Source organism: Mastomys coucha, unplaced genomic scaffold (genome assembly GCF_008632895.1).
Source record: "Mastomys coucha isolate ucsf_1 unplaced genomic scaffold, UCSF_Mcou_1 pScaffold22, whole genome shotgun sequence".
Taxonomy (NCBI): Eukaryota; Metazoa; Chordata; class Mammalia; order Rodentia; family Muridae; genus Mastomys; species Mastomys coucha.
The window spans coordinates 173236082-173250525 of record NW_022196905.1 but is presented as its reverse complement, the minus strand read 5'-3'; the positions used below and the strand labels follow the sequence as shown (position 1 = coordinate 173250525).

Here is a 14444-nt window from a genome sequence, read left to right as displayed (position 1 = left end):
GGCTAGCAGCCTGAGGTGAGGGCCACTGCCTAAGTACATAACTTAGTATGTACTCAGTCACTTTAGCTCAAAATCCATTCCGGAGAGTGGTGTCTTTATGAAGTACATTTGGTTTCACTAAATGCTTTTTAAAAACCACATAAAATAGTGTATGATGTCACCCCTGATTCCTGTGTAAAGAGGAACCCTCCTTCTTGCCCAATTCCTTCTACTCCACACCTCACCCCACAAGTTTGACTAACTCATCCATGCTGAATGTTTCCCCTTCCCAACCACGCATTTGAAATTTCTGCCCTTTCTTGCGTGTATTTTGTTTTCCACCTTGATTTTCTGTCTTTCCAGGTTTCCTTTTGATACTGATGTGAATCTCGGGGGCTTCCTTTTGCTCCTTTTGGAAAAACAGATAAATAAAAGAGACTAATATAAAAAGCAACGGTGGAAAGTCCCAGTCACAGAAGGAGCCCATGGTGCACATGGCACCCCAGAGACATAGCTTGCTCACTCCTGCCTTCCCTGAGACCCCTCCCTGGGAGGGTAACCCTTTGAAACAGAAACCACCATCCACCCCTCAGGGATGGAAAACAGTAGGCTGCGAACGATAAAGGATTAAGTCATAGGTTATCAATGTGCACATTGCTATGTTGGCCTTTGTTCTGAGGGCATACAAGACATCCCCCCTCCCCTTAGTGGTGGAATTTGATTCATTTCCTCTTTTTATTCTTTGGTTTCTGATCTAGAATTCTAAGCTTATCTGTGAGAGCAGTTTGAAACCTGTATTGAATCTAAGGGGTCTAGGTGTGCCTACAGCAGCTGTGCGAGCAGCTTGTTGATAAGGCAGAAGGTTTTGTAAATGTTTTCCAGTCTCTAACAGACTGGGCTTCGAGAAGCTCATTGATATCTAGGAATGAAACCCATCTCACGATACTGTTATCCTGATTTCCCCTTAAAGCTGGTTCTAGAAGTCTTCCAAAGCTAATCTTTACCAGGCCATTGTCTCTGCCTTCCACTCCCAACAGTGGCATGAGAGGAAGTGAATCCCAAGTCATTGAGTAACCAGAAAGGGCAGGTATGATCCACTGAAAACCCGGTTCCATTAAGGTATTGTCAAAAGCCTTACAAGAACTTTCCATCCTAAACTGCAAGCAAAGCCTGGACACTTCTTACATCCTGATTTGTTTTTTAAATGAAATCTTTGTGGATTACAGCTAGGATAACATGGGTGGCCTGCCTCCTTAAGGTCCACCAGGCTTATACCCATCAAAGTGGGAAAACTCCAAAATGATCAAAAGAGAAGCCACTGATTGGCTATTGGCACACTCTATTCCTTGAAATCCTGCTGTGGATTAGCAAATGTTAATTACTGAGTACAGAGTTGTCTTGCATGGGCTTGCTTCAGAGTCGGGAATTGGGAATTAAACTTCCCTGCTTTGGAAGCCTGCTTTGGCATCTAGGCGTGCACAAAAGGGAATGGGCGGGGTCTTCTACCTAATGGAAGGCCACCTTGAAACAAGCTGAGAGCTGGGTCTGAGACTTTCAGAATCTGGTCCCAAACTCTGCTGCCTGTGGCTGCAGAGCAACCATCACCATACTTACCCCTAGATTCGGTACTGAAGTGAAATAAACCAGAAGATGCAGGTCAACCAAAGTGGGAAAAATTTTCCTGTAAACAGCTCTCAAGGCTGCCAGAGGTATTCTCAGGGACGTTAACTGATTTCTAGCTATTATTTATTAAGATAAGCGTGAAATTACAGGGTAAAAAGCAGTTAGGGGAGCTGTGAAATCTCTGTATCTCACTCATACCAACTGTAAAGTAAGGGACGTAAAAAGTATACATTTCCAAGACCTGTTTTAACAAACGTTAAATTTTGTTGTAGTACTTAGTATTAATTTGCTGCTTTGGATCCAAGCATTGTTCTCAATGTAAATATGGTTTTATTGTAATTATCATCAATATTAGCCATTGTCCATTTTTCCTCCTTTAGTTTTTCAAGACAGGGTTTCTCTGTGTAGCCCTGGTTGTCCTGGAACTCACTCTGTAGATCAGGATGGCCTTGAACTCAGAGATCGGCTTGTCTCTGCCTCCCAAGTGCCAGTATTAAAGGCACAGGCCACCACCAGCTGGCCATCATCCTTATTTTTGACACCACATTTTAAGGAACTGTAAAAAAACTTTAACCCAAGGAGCTGAAAACAGAAGTACTCCAAATTCCAACCAAACTTAGATTCTGAATTTCTGGATAATGTATGCTCAACTGATAAAACTCCTGTACATAATCCAAAACCCAAAATCTTTTGCAGAAAAAAAAAAAACAGTTCTGGTTCCAAGCATTTCTGGTGAAAAATGCTCAACCTGTGCTTGCCCCAGCACATCCATGTTTATATTGCAGACATACTTGACATGGTGATTCCTGAGCTTGGATTTTTAGAAGGCATGTATGTCAGAAGCATGAGCTCAAAAGCAAAGATTATATTCTTTAAGTTTAGCTGATATGCATTAGAATGGTGTCTTCCAACTTTTAGGCACCACAGAGAACCTTATAAATGAGGGAATGATTAAGGAGAAAACCATAGTCGGGTAAGACCTTTGATCATATGACAGTTTTGGCAATGAGTTGAGAATCTGAAACCTCAAGGATGTTGAAGTGCACTGAGACTTTGATTTCAATAGCTAGAAGCTCATCAGAGAGCTCTTGTGTATTCTGCTAGTCAAGGGAAGAAAGTGAAGAACCAGCTATGAGTCCTCCAGCCATGTACTGGGCAAAAACTTCTCTGACTGCCCTTAGTATGTCTTACTAGCAGTGGCATGCTGGCAGTGAGATGAAAGACAGAAGAGCTTCCTCCCCAAGTTCTACTTCTTTGAACTTGAGTTAGAATAGAAAGGAAGCAAAGAAGAGGAGAGCTAATGACGTAATACAAGACTTCTTTTACATGCTAACAATAAATATTGACTTGTGGAGAGTGAGAGAGAAGCAAGGATTTCTGACTTTCACAGCTTTTCAAAATGAAAAAAGACAAGAAAAAGAAATCAATTACATTGCCTTAGCATCTTGGATATTAGAAGGAATCTACCTAGAAGCACGAGTCTCTCTGTACTCACTTTTGCTTGTATAGGATATGATTTAGATATGGCTTTGCTCTCAGAGACTCGTGGCTAGAGATTCGGGCTCTGGTATAATGGTGTTGAGGTCCTGGAAGCTTCAAGAAATAAGGCCTAATGGAAGGTGACTAGGTTCATGCCTGTTCTACTCTCATAAATGGGTTACAGCTTTCTCTTGGGAGTGGGTCAGATATAGTAAAAGTGTATAAATTCCCCTAAAAGCAGAGAGTTATAAAAAGAGCTAGATTGTCCCCTTCCCATCTCTTGCTTCCTCTCTCCCCATATGATCACTCTTTCTATCTTGCAATGAATTCTCAACATACTGTAGTCTTGCATAGGATCTCCCCAGAGTTAAGTTGTTGTTGGTCAAATTCTTGATCCTCTAGAACTGTTAGCTAAAGGTATATCCCACCCCCTTTTTGTTACAAGTATCTCAACTTCAGGTATGCTGTAACAGCAAGACAAAAAATAAGTTGATACTAATAGAATCTTAAAAACTGATTTCAATGCTACAAAACATGTTTTTATTACAATTATTTACTTAGTGTGGGAGTTGCATGCCACAGCATGCACATGAAGGTCTTTCGAGAGTCTCTTTCTATCATATTGGTCCTGGAATAGGAGCTCAAGTGGTCAGGCTTGGAAGCAGGTGCCTTTACCCACTCAGCTATCTGTCCAGTCCTGGATAACATAATTAAAAGTCAATTTTGTTAATAACCCAATCAAAAAAGATGGCGGGGCAACTGAGTGCCTGAAAGTAATCCTATATAAGTGTCTATGGAGTCTTTGAGGCAGTTTCATACAAATCAAAAGATAAAGAAGCAGAGAAACAACAGATCCTTTAAAGAACATCCTTTGGTAGTATAGAAGGCAAAAAAAAAAAAAAATCAAACATGAAAGGCAGACTTGAGGTCATTGTATGGAAATCCATCCTATGAAAACCTCCACCCACAGAAGTAGAACAATGAGGGACTGGGGAGACACCTTAGTCCACACAAGAGTTTGTCATCTAGGTATGAGGACTGCAGTTCAATCCCCAACATCCATGTAAAAGGCCCCACATAGTGATACACACTTCCAGTGCAAATACTGGGACAGTGGAAGCAGATGGCATCCTGGGACTTTCTCACTAGCTAGAATACCCTAACAGTGAGCCTCTGGCCAATTAGAGAACATGTGTTGTTTTTAAAAATGTATATGAGTGTTTTTCCTACATGTGCATCTATGCACCTTCTGCAAACCTGGCACCCATAGAGGCCAGGAGAGTATGTCAGATCCTTTGGAAATGGAGTTAGAGATGGTTGTGAGCTGTTTTATGTGGTGGTTGGGATTTGAACCCCAGTCCTCTGGAAAAGTAGCCAGTGCAATTAGCCATTAAACCATCTCTCAAGCCCTGAGAGACCATATCTTAAACACACACACACACACACACACACACACAAACACACACACATGAAACAAACAAAAACAAAAAACAAAATACAAAAAACACCAAAGGTAAATGTCATAATAAAGAAAAGGTTGATCTCTGATCATTGATTATGTGTGGATACACATATGTATGTACATATACATGTCTAGAGAGAGAGAGAGAGGGGGGAAAGAGAGCATTTTATATATATATATATATATATATATATATATATATATATAGAGAGAGAGAGAGAGAGAGAGAGAGAGAGAGAGAGAGAGAATCATAAACCCAGAGACCAGCCCTGGGTGCAGAGTGAGACCAAGTCTTAATCAAACAAAACAAAATATATAAAAAGAACCCCCCTACTAAGGTGTTGTGGTCACTAATATTGATTAGCAGTAGACAAGTCAGTTGATTCTCAGGAGTAGTGTAAGCTGGGCTTTCATGCCACCTGAGAATGGGGAGAGAAACACAACCTCTTCTTTCATGATCAGGAAAGAGAAATAAACACAGAAAGTGACACAATGTTTGGATACTATTTAGCCCATCTTCTAATCTGTAACTTGAAATGGACAAAATCATCCCAGAGTTTGAGATTAGACTACACAAGCAGGGGACATCTCAAATTAAGATGTCTTCTGAGAACCTTGTCGTCCTCTTGGGTAGGCAGGAGGAAGACCAGCTAACTTGTAGCCTCACAAACAAGGCATGACTGCATGTGGTTCACTGCCCTGAGGGGCTCTGCGTAGCTGCTGCAGTTAGAAAGTCACTAAAGATGGTCATGAGGCTACTTTGCAAACGTAGTGCAGTTTGATCAGAATGTCACTCAGGAGGGTCAGGAGGCCATCTTTCTGAATATCAGGAGGAGGAAAGTGTAACTCAGATTACTTGTGTGCGGTCAAACAATGGACAAAGTACTTGGCTATGTGCCCTAAATTAATTTATTTTCTCTCCTTGTAAAAAGAAAACATTGCTTAAATTGAGTTCTGAGCTGCTTCATATTTTATATTTTTAAGTAGCTGTATGGCATCAAGCCTAGTCATTTATTTCCAGTTATTTAATTTGAAATTCATCTAGTAGACAGCTCTCATCTGTGGAGAGTTAGGAAGACCATCCATGGCAAGAGCTCAGTGGTACAGCGATGGCCCAGCCTCCTTAGCATAATGTGGTTGGTGGTAGGACTGAGTCCTGCAGGAGAGTCAACATGATCTCCACATTGAAAGGGCCACGAGAATGATGGAGACCGTATAGCTACCTGTGTCACAACCAACACATTCCTCTTGGCCCTGGGGCTTTTAATTCTGCATTTGCCACTGCGTTTTGATGAGGATTGAGGTGAGCACAAAGAATGGAAAATTATTACATTGCTGTGACGTGGAAGAAAGTCATTTCTGACTTAGCAAAATGTGTAGAATCCGGATGTCATCAAATTCTTTTGCATTTGATAGCCATGGTCTTGGAATATATATTTTTCAAAGATCTTGGTGTGCATTGGAATCCGTGCAAAAAAAAAAAAAAAAAAAAAAAAAAAAAAAAAAAAAAAAAAAAAAAAAAAAAACAAACCAAAAACTAACAAACATTGTAAAGCCATGACAAAACAAAAAGGACTCAGAGAGAGAACAAAGAAAGTGCTGAATGGCTCAGTGAACATGAATTATAAAAAAGACCACGTCTAGAGTGGTGACTCTTCATCTTGCTCTTTTGGGGCATGACAAGGAAACCCCTTGGTTACCATAGTAACAGGTGTTGCTTAGATTAACCTCCCAGCAATTCAAGCAGTAAAAGGCAGACAAACATCTCAAAGGGAAGAAGTATTAAGAACATTAACTCAGGGTGGATTTGGACCTGCATTGGTGTAAGAAAAGTGATCTAAAGCAAAACTTTTGAAATGTGTGGGCTGCATCTTCCAGTCAAGGGAAATGGGTTTGATGCCATCCCAGACATAGAACGACAGGCTAGATGTGGTGATTTACTGTCGACCAATTATACAGACATGGATAGAGATTTTAGTGTTGTGAGTTCAGCGGGCTCCTCTTGGGGAGGCTCCCAGGAGGGTGTGGATGTGGTAGAGGAAGGGCAGCTGGGGTTCATTTACTGCAGCGTACTCAGCACGTCCCACCGGCTCTGGAACACAGTGTGTCCATGGTCAGGTATACATGTGTTACTTTGGGAGTCCCAGGAGCTCACCCCCAGGAAAAGGTGCTGCTCTGGGCAGTTTAAAGGCTTAAACTACCAGTTGCCCAGTGGTTGGGGAAATGAGTTTCTCTGCAGACTGGATCTGGGCCATACCTGTGGCGCACACAGTGGTGACATTGTGGGGGTGTTAAGCGCTTCCTGTTAAAGTACTTTGCAGTCACTGAAGTCATAGGGTATCCTGAAGTTTGAGGGTGGGTGAAAAACTGTTTTCTGTTTATACTATCTTTTTCCCAATCTAAAGTTTAAAGAGTTTAAGGGGTTTGTTTGTTTGTTTTGCCTGTACTTTTCTGTTGGTTTTTATTCTCATAGTTTTATAGTTTTTAGTACCCTTTTCAATATTCCACCCTAGGATGATCTCTTTTGCCCTTTTTAGGAATGCTAAAATCCCCCAAATGTAGTCATCATGGAAGTTCCCCGTGGGTGAGCTTCTCCCTCCAGCTTTCTAACTGTTAGTTTCCCATTTTTCTTTCTTCAGCAGGGACAGCAATCTTCCCTCTCCCCCTCACTGCCTCCACTCACCTATTGCTCATCTTTCCAATCAAAGTCTTGCTCATATGCTTGCTCCTCCGTAGGTTAATAATCATAAACACTTTTCTTTACAAAGAGCCGATCTTTAGATCTGTATTCAAATTATCTGCCCTGAGGGCTTTTACATCACAATAGGAAGAACCCGCTGAGGTAACTGAAGGAAGGGTGAGCAATAAGTCAGAAGGTGGGGAGGAAGGGGGATGATTAAAGGTGATCACCACAGGCTTGTTCGCTCGGGCTTGATGAAAACCCACTGTGAGATGACCTAGACTGGAATCTCTAACAGGGAGTTAGTTACGCACGTGTCTGGGCTTTTACAGAAGTTCACAAGCCATTGACTGGATACTTAGCACAGCTTGTTCAACAAGATGACTATGTTCCATGGAACTTCAAGAGACAAGGCCGTAGAACTGTGAAGGACATATTTGTTTAGTGTGGTCAAGGATGCTGAGTTTGGTGGTTGAAATCTGTAATCAGAGTCACGGGGAGGCTCAGGAAAGAAGCACTTTAAATTCAAGGCTGTTCTGGGCTACACTGCAAGTTCTGGGTCAGCCTGGACTTCAGAGTGAGACCCTGTCTAAAAGAGAGGGTAGAGAGAATATGTCCAGTAAAGGAGAGAGAAACTTGGTACTTACTTCCATAACCACATTATGGGAGAGGTAACATATTTAGATTTCATAAACATTGGATTCCTAAATATGTTCATAAACAAGCAGGCTAAGCAAGCCAAGAGGAGCAGGTCAATAAGTAGCACCCCTCCGTGGCCTCTGCATCAGCTCTTGCCTCTAGGTTCCTGCCCTGCTTCAGTTGCTATCCTGACTTGCTTCAATTATGAACTGTGATATAGAAGTGTAAGCTTGCTTTTTTTTTTGGTCATGGTGTTTCACTGTAGCAACAGAAACCCCAAGTAAGGCAAACATCATGATTTGTTTAATGTAATAATCATCAGTATAACTTTTACTCCATGTCAAACATAAATCAAAGTGGCTTACAAGTACTTATTGACTGATTCCCTTCACAACCCTACAGAGGTAGGTACCTTGGCTAATTTACAAGCAGAGAAACTGGAACCATGCAGAATTACATAAATATTGTTGGTCACATAGGTAATAAAAAGAACTGGGTTCCAAACCTAGGGACCTTAGATTCAAAACAGATGTGATGGATGAGTATACCATGTGGCTTTGGGCCACCTTCTTGCTTATCCATGAATGATACACACTGTAAATCTGTAAATTCACAACTTCTCCAGGTAAGATGTACTCATGAAATCCTTTCTTAAGGAGACATACAATAGGACATTGTCACAAACACCACTGTCTCTAGACAGCTGTGCTTTGGGAGGAACCGCCTACTATCCAATTCTTGCCTACTGCTACATGTATGGAATGTATGTTCTGCTCTTGCATACCCACTTGTAGCTATGAAGTTCTCTGTCTTTCTTTCTTTCTCTTTCTGCCTCGCCTCCCCCAGCTTTACACAGTTTCTTTGTGTAGCCCTGGCTGTCCCCGGAACTAGCTCTTTAGACCAGTCTGGCCTCAAAGTCAGAGATCCACCTGTCTCTGCCTGCAGATTGCTGGGATTAATGTGCACTGCCTGGCACAATCATTCTTACTGCTGTGTTTTCATATGGGTCAAGCCTCAGCTTGAAATAAAGTCTCCTGAGCCTCCCTGGGTACTTCCATTCATTGACACTGAAGTGCAATTTCCTTTGCAAATCTCACAGAGACCTTCTTTCCTGGTCTCCCTCATGTACGATGAATAACCTGTACCCCACATGGCCCCACACATTCCACCCTCCCCTTTAGTACAATCTTTCCTTTAAACTCATCTATATCACATATCAGACTTCACTTTCTTTTATTTGGAACATGTCCTTTTCAACCTTTTTCTAGAGTAGTCCTGTCTGGCATACACAAGGTGCTCTGCAGTGTTTGTTGACTAAGTAACAAAAGACAGCAGAGAATGTGTTGGATTGGCATCATGAAAGCTTTCCACTTATCGCTAATATGGAAAGGCTCAGTGGAATCCTAGAAAAAATAATCCAAGAGCTGAGACTTTCCAGAGGGCACTGCACGGAAAAGGAGGAGCAGAGCCTGATCAGAAGTTGAGTAAATATTCCTCCAAGGCCTCTGATTATCCAGACATTGACAAAAGAAAGATTCTGTGCAGCCTGCTACTGTGACCATGAGGAAGTCCTGGCTCAGATGATTCATGGTTAAATATTTGCATCTCTTCTAGCTAAGAAAAACAAAAGCTGTGGCATTCCATAGCCCTTAGGCATGTAAGATCTAGGGGGCTTTGCCAGTTCTTTCTCCTTAGCAATCAGTTACTAACGAGGCCCCATTTCATAAAACGAAGGCATGTAAAATGGGAAGGAAGTTGAACAGCAAGCTATCAGGTTGGAATTCAGAAAGTATATCAAGGCCAACAAAGTAATTGTTAAATTTGATTATTAATGTTTTGATACTTCGGTAGACCTGTTTTCTGTTCTCCAGCAGAAACAAGCAAGATGAAGGATGGTAAATGTTTTCAGTAAAGTAAGGGGGAAATATAGATAAGTTACTTCCCCTAAATCTATCCAGCAAGCTGAGTGCACAGTCTCCAGATATCAACAATCAGGGTCATAGTGGGCCTCCGAGGAAGCGGCACACTTGTTGATGGATACATTGAATGTATTTATCTCAGGACGGCCTGAAAATTCCGTGTTATTATTTCCACTTCAGAGATAAGAAAATGGAGGGTAAGAAAAATAATTATCAGCAATTGAAGAAGTGAGGAGGACTTGAATTCAAGTAACAGAAAGACAGGCAGTTAGCTGAGAGTTTCAGAATGTTACACTATAATATCTACCACTAGACATAGGAACTTACGTTACTTACTACCAAAAAAAAATCCATTTTTAGCTTTATTCTTCAGGTCTAAGATTTGGTTGGGAGACATGGGGGACATGGGGGTCCAACATTGTTCATGCAAATCTTGTCCTGAATCTTAGAATCCATTTATAAACCTATGTGGATGGGCTTATCAAATTCTTTCAGAAAACAATTTTTATTAAGATATATAAACAACAATTAATTCTGCAAGCCCCTCTGCTGGAAGGTTGGCAGAGCTCCTGAGCTTTGAGTACTCCTGAGCATTGTTAACATGGGACCAAGTTTTCTTGCTTGGGCCATAAATATATAGTTACTCGTGTTTTGTTTTAGTTTCATAGAAGTATTCAAAGTATCTTAAGCAAATCCACCACCTAATAACTCCATTCAAAACCCAGTTTAATCTCCCTTTCCAACTTCAAGACATTTTTTGGAAGCAGTGCTCACCACTTGTGCACAGCTGTGGGGTTAGTCACAAAGACACAGGAAACCTGTCAGTGGCCACACCTCAAAAAAAGTGAATCCCCTCCCTATAGCAACCATGGCCTGCCAATAGCTCCTTGGATGGGGATGGCGCCTCAGGAACCCCTCAGGAGCCCATCTAACTTCCGTGCTTTCTCATGTATTTTTTTGCCTAAATGTTGTGTTTGAGAGCTTTAAAGACCAATAAAAATGTTCTGAAATCCTCCAATCTAAAGCCCTTACCAGTACTGGTACCTATAATGACAGAGTATGAAAATAGAATTCTGAATATTGCTCACAATGGGACTCCTATCCCTTTACTATGTAGATAAGGTTAGTTTCAATGGATTAGTATATAGGGACCACATTTATGAGCCTGGCTCTGTTACTTGCTTATTTTAGACCTTGGTCATGACAGAAACCTCAAATGACTATATTTCCTTTTGTGGCTCCATGACAGAGTAACTGAAAGAAACAAGTTGTGAAAGGCTTAATTTAGCTCATGGTTTCAAAGGATTCAGCTCGTGATTGCAGAAGAGGCATGGTAAAACAAGAGTGAATTACTTCATGGAAGGTCAGAAGCAGAGAAAAGGGAATACAAAAAAGAGACCAGTGTAAGATCCAATCCTTGTCTTAGTTGGGGTTTTATTGCTGTGAAGAGACACCATAACCTTGGCAACCCTTATAAAGGAAAAAAAATATAATTGGGGCTGGCTTATAGTTCAGAAGTTTAGACCGTTATCATTATAGTGGGAAACGTGCAGCTTGCAGGCAGACACAGTGCTGAAGAGGGAGCTGAGAGTTCTGTACTTTGATTTGAAGGAAGCAGCAGGAGACTGAGTCACACTTCCTCCAGCAAGGCCACAGCTCCCAATGGGCCGAGCATTCATACACATGAGTCTATGGGCATCCATTCCTGTTCAAACAACCACAGTCCTGGAAGACATAATCCCACCCTCCAGGATCTACTTTCTACAACCAAGCCTCATCTCTTATCTTTTAACACCTCGCCATAATGCCGTCCTGTTTTGAATCCATCAAAGAATTGATCTATTTGATAGGTCAGTACCCTTTCAGATGATCTGATCTCTAGAATTTTTTTTTTTTTTTTGCAAACATACCCTGGGGTATATATTAGTAATTTCCTTGATGACTCTCAATCTAATCAGGTTAATAATCAAGATTAACATGATGTTTGAAAGAAATGTAGACTGAGACAATGTGTACAAGAGGGCCATAGATCTCAAGAAACATTCATAACCAGATTATGTCTGTATGCAGCTAATACAATAAATGATAAATCCAACAAAAAGGGCTATTCCAGTATCCCCTCTTCACCCAAAACACACATGATAAGATGCCTCTCAGACCTCCAGGGACATAAATACATGATGTGTTATATATAAAGAACCATTACTAATTATAGAGTAAAAGAGTGTATCATGAGTGAATTTCTGTTAGATGATGACCACACAGCCAGCTCCCCAAATGGGACAGCTTATGTGTATCAGAATTCAACTAATATAGAGTATGCTTTTCAATTGATTCAAGATAAAATGTCTGAAAAGGGTTTTCAGCCTTTTGTTATCACAGTCCTTCTTAATTGTACATCTATTGAGAGCCTTCTACTGACTGGACACTCATACATACTCTGGAAATAAAGGAATAGGCAAGAAAGGCACTTTTATTCGTATGATGGGAGACTAATAATAAAGTATGGCAATGTAAAGTGGTGACTAGTGAGATAGGGAAAAACCGAAACAAGGTAGAAGAGACTAAACATGTGTGGTCAGGGAGTTTTCATTATTGACCCTCAGAATATGTCTCAAGTAGACCTTGGTAGAAAGTAGGAGTTCAGCCAGAGAGAATAAAGACATGAAATTCTCTCAAGTAGGAACGAGCCTCATGGGTCTCAAAAAATTGGAGTTATAAAATATCTGCATAGTATCAAGCTGAGCTATACATCTGTATCCCTCTGCCTGTAGACTACTGCAGCTCTCAGACTTCATCTGAGAGGTTGCTTTGCACAGTGCATGATGGTTGACACAGAGAATTATAACCAGTCAACCTATAGAGAGAGAATTAAGTATCTGCAGTGTGCTTCACCACAGATGAAACATGGAGAGCACGCCCCACCCTTCAAAGCTCAGGCACCATGATGGAAGAGGGACAGATCATGTGGGAAGTCTGGGATGACACAGTCAGAGTCCTCTGGATGTGACAGGATCTCTGTCCTCAGGGACTCACAGGAACTCTTGTTTATTGCACAAGACCTCCATGAGATCAAGCTGGTCGATGTCGATGTTTTTGTTTGGCGTAAGGGAGAGTTCATGAGCCCCCACCCCTCACTGAGGAGCTGTTGGCAGCTTTCTGCTTCTGGGGGAGGGAGAATCGGTGTTATTGAAGAGTGTGGGTCCAGGTTTGTTGACCAAGCTTCAGTGGATGGGCCTTGCATCCAGGGTTGTAAGAACAGCACAAACTGGAATTTATAGGTTCCTATCTACACAAGGAAGGCACAAAGCTGGAGGCTCAGGGTAGAGGGGTTCAATCTTAGAGGCATTAGAAGGAGGAGCTAGGGGCAAACTATAGTCAGAATACATCCCATGAAATTTTCAAAGAACTAATAAAAATGTGCTTCAAAAATGTCCATGTAACTTCAGGAGAGAAAACAGTAAGACAAGCCTGAAGGTTTTGGCAAGGGTCCATGGTGCAATTCTGTTGCAGCTACCCGGCCTTCTCATTGTGTGTGTGATTGGAGCCATTTTGGGTCTTTAAACATAGAGCTTGTAACTTCTGAAGAGACTTTTTAAAGAGTGCTATTGTTGCTGTCACGTGACCAAGTGTAGCCACATGGAGAGCCCTGGTGAGAGACTGGCACAGTCCTGGATGATAGTAGAAGCAAGTAAGGTGATGAAGGGAGATTGGACTCACCCTATTTACGTAACAGATGCATATTACTTTGTCTTTCATTCCTGTGATAGAAAACCTGACATACCAGCTTAAGGGAGAAAAGGATTGTGTGTTTATGGTTTCAAATGACTATATCCCTCCTGTCAGGACAATGTGGCAGAGTCTAGTGCTCAGCACTGTGGCCAGGAAGTGGAGAAAAGGGAATGCTGGGAGTCTCTGGGACTCCTCCTTTCATCCCTTCAGGCTCCCAGACTTCATGGTGCTACCTGAAGCCAGGCTACGTCTTTCCCATCCGCTAATCTTCTCTGGAAACAATCTCACAGACCCACCCAGAAGTATTCTTCATTGTTACCTGGGTGATTTTAAACCTAATCAAGGCAGTAAAATGAAGAGCAGCCAACTCAAGAAATGACCTGATTTGAATAGATCTCAAACTCAAAGTTCATCTGCCTTTGAGGTTAGCCTACCGCCTTGGACTTATCACCAATCTGTAATTGATTACATTTGATTTATTTAATTTGATCCCTTTCCAGGAATCAAATTTTGGGTTGAGGAAAGGGTACTGATTGTCTAAAGAAACAAAGGAACTGCTGCCCAAAGAAAGGATGAGACAGCGAGAGGGAGGGAGAAGGGAGGGAGAAGGGAGGGAGTGGAGAGAAAGGGAAGGAGAGGGGGAGAGAATAGCCAACTGATGTGGTAGGGAAAGGGAGTCCTGAGCTGGCAGTGGGCACACCACTAATTTGCAGTAGTACCTGGGGGCACCGGTGTATCTCCCTGTAAGCTACAAAATCAATTTTCTTGTGAGAGTGTCGGAGCTGGATAGATCAATAGCTGTTACCTAAGCCATTTGTCTTCTCAGAAATAAAACAGCACAAGAAAGGAGATTGGCATGCGTTATCTGGGGTGACACAGCTTTAGGTTGAACCAAACTTTGAAGCTTGACTCCATGTTCTCAGTCTTAGCG

General features: G+C 41.7%; 1 protein-coding gene and 1 long non-coding RNA gene across 9 annotated transcripts in view; one reads left to right on the top strand and one right to left on the bottom strand.

The window, feature by feature from the left end:
- The window catches only part of Nrg1 (neuregulin 1), a 1068405-nt gene that overhangs the window by 680451 nt on the left and 373510 nt on the right, over positions 1-14444 (top strand). The window lies entirely within an intron of this gene.
- LOC116069121 overlaps positions 1-14444 on the bottom strand; it is a 125845-nt gene that overhangs the window by 54891 nt on the left and 56510 nt on the right. For 3 of the 4 annotated variants that reach the window (XR_004109854.1, XR_004109857.1, XR_004109856.1), the window contains exon 1: positions 7227-7345. The exons of the other annotated variant lie outside the window; for it this stretch is intronic. This is a non-coding gene — a long non-coding RNA (uncharacterized LOC116069121). Of the gene's footprint in view, positions 1-7226; positions 7346-14444 lie in introns of those variants that run through there. 4 annotated transcript variants of the gene reach the window in all.